We start from the raw sequence: 2576 nt of genomic DNA, 5'->3' as shown, positions 1-2576 counted from the left end.
TTTTAATATAATCGAAGACTTTTATATAAGCGCAAAATTAATTACCCTACCGGAAGATAATTAATTTTTGCTAATGGCGTCGTATGATACGTCAATCATACATGTGAACTAGACAACTTGGGTATACAAACAGACAGCGCAATAGAGCGCTATACTCCGCAAGAGCGCGGAGTAACTGTGTCGACTTTTTTGTCGGTGGTGTGGGCGCAGTGTAAATTATCGAAGCTCATTTCCTAATTATGTCACGCCAACTGGGCCAATATTCCGGCGCTTAGTCGAAAATACTGAGCTGGATTTGACTCGAAAAGATTGAAACACCGGATGCTTTGCAGAGCATGGTCGCCGCCGAACTGTTCGTTCGGCCGAGAGTATCGCTGCTGTGGATGCCGATGTCGCTGAGAACGAAGAAACATCAAACATACGACGGGCTAAGGAATTGGGCATCACCATACATACAGTGAATCTTAGTCAAGGTCTTACACACGCTCCCGTACAAAGTGCACCCAGTGTAACAGTGCAATTACTGTCAACCTCAACAAGAGAAGAGAACGATTTGGCGTCGAAAATCATCATGAACGACGAGTTGCATTTCAACTTAAGCGGTTAGTCGATAAGCAAAATCTTCGTTTTTGGGGCACTGAAAATGCGCCTGCGATGCATGCAGAGGCATTATGTCCACTTAAAGGCACGGCGTGTTACGGGGTTTCGGCCGGAGAAGTAATTGGAACGTAAATTTGGCGGCCGTCATCGACGAACGCTACAGGGCCATAATAAACAACTTCTTATTGCCGGAATTGGATGAGTGGAGCTTGGTGAGCATGTGGCTTCAACAAGACGATGTGAGAGTGCACACAATACGGACCACAATAGATATTGTAAAGGAAGCGTAATCTCTCGTTTTGGCGATTTGTTATGGCCAGCAAGATCGCCCGATTTAACCATTTCAGGCTTCTCTCTTTAGGGCTACTAGAAGTCGCGGCCTCATGCCCACAAGCCTCAGACAAGCGCAAACCTTAAGGAGAATATTCGACAGAAATGCGAATTGTTATTACCCGGAATCTTGTGGAAAGTTATGAAAAATGCGATAAAACGTACACAAACGTGCATCAACACTGGGGGCAGCAACTTGACAGATATCATATTTTCAACTTAGCAGTAAAAATGCAAAGGTTCAAAAAAAGAATCCCTTACTCAAAATTATTTTCTTTGAGCTAGTAAAAATGTATTCAAAAACAAAATGGGTTAATTAATTTTGCGCTGCTAGCTAACCCCAAAGCTATCCACACGGGCCAAAGTGACCATTTGGCACTATTTTCGAAGAATTTTCAAATTTATTTGTTAGGATTGATCGAATAGTAGTAATTTTTCCGAAACTAAAATACTCAAAATTGTAGGTAATGTAAGGTAGTCTTTGAATAAGCAAATAGGTTTCAGTGTATTTATGCAAAATTAATCTGCATTTGAATCTTCAATTGAACTCTCATTTGGGCGGCTTCCTTCGCATAAAAGGTTTGAAGGTTGGCACAAGCCGCGCTTATTATAGACAGTAGGGCGGGTCGATTTAAAAATCGCTCATTGCTCTGTGAAAATCGAGTTCTAGGGAGCAAAATAAGAAACTTTGCCGAAGGAACCATACCTCTAAAACGAATTCTGATGTCCCCCAATTTGGGTCGAGCTTTTGGGTAGGGGAAAATTTTGAAAAATCTCACTTTGACCCATTTAGAGTGCTCCAATCGAGTCCAAATGTATGACCGGCCCCCACTAACCCCCCACCCATGCCAGTGGTACACCCCCTGGAACTCCCCTGGGGGGTTCCCCATACAATCATTTCAAAATATCACCATTTTTGGAAAAGAAACTAAAAAGTTCAACCCAAATTGGGGGACATCAGAATTCGTTTTAGAGGTATGGTTCTTTCGGCAAAGATTCTTATTTTGATCCCTAGAATATGATTTTCACAGAGCAATGGGCGATTTTTTTGCCTCCCCACAAATCGACCCGGCCTAATGGACAAATATAATTTTGATAAGAACAACAAAAATGGAAGGCAGTCATGTTCACCTTAATTATTGATGACTGATCTTGTGATTATTTTCATTTTATTCCCTTTTCTCAATTTTTTCGTGGGAAATAAATTTGTAGCTCACTTCACAACTGCGTTGTAATCGATAAAAGGCCCTTTAAATAGTCATTAATAATGTACAAGTATTCATACCTCGTTTCTAAGACGATATGTGAGAACATGAGAAAATTATGAATATAGATTAGAGCTATAATTAACTAATTTGAGGGGTAAAAAATGAAGTGAAAGAATTGAATGCTGCAATAAATATACCCACAAGGTTTCTCTACGAGTATTTTTAATGCAGTTTTTGCTTTAGTTTTTATTGTTATTCTTCTGCATTTCTGTGTGTTTTAGTAATTGATTTCGTGTGCCTGTTTCTCTCACTTTACCTACTAAACGCAAACTTAAGCCAACACCATCCGAACGCGTGGAGTTGATGATGTTGGAGGGTCTGCAAACTCGCAGTCATAACAACGCTGAATGGAGTCATAACCTCAAGCATATAACTTGG

This window comes from Anastrepha ludens, chromosome 6 (genome assembly GCF_028408465.1).
Source record: "Anastrepha ludens isolate Willacy chromosome 6, idAnaLude1.1, whole genome shotgun sequence".
In the NCBI taxonomy this organism is placed as follows: Eukaryota; Metazoa; Arthropoda; class Insecta; order Diptera; family Tephritidae; genus Anastrepha; species Anastrepha ludens.
This window is presented reverse-complemented; position numbering follows the sequence as displayed.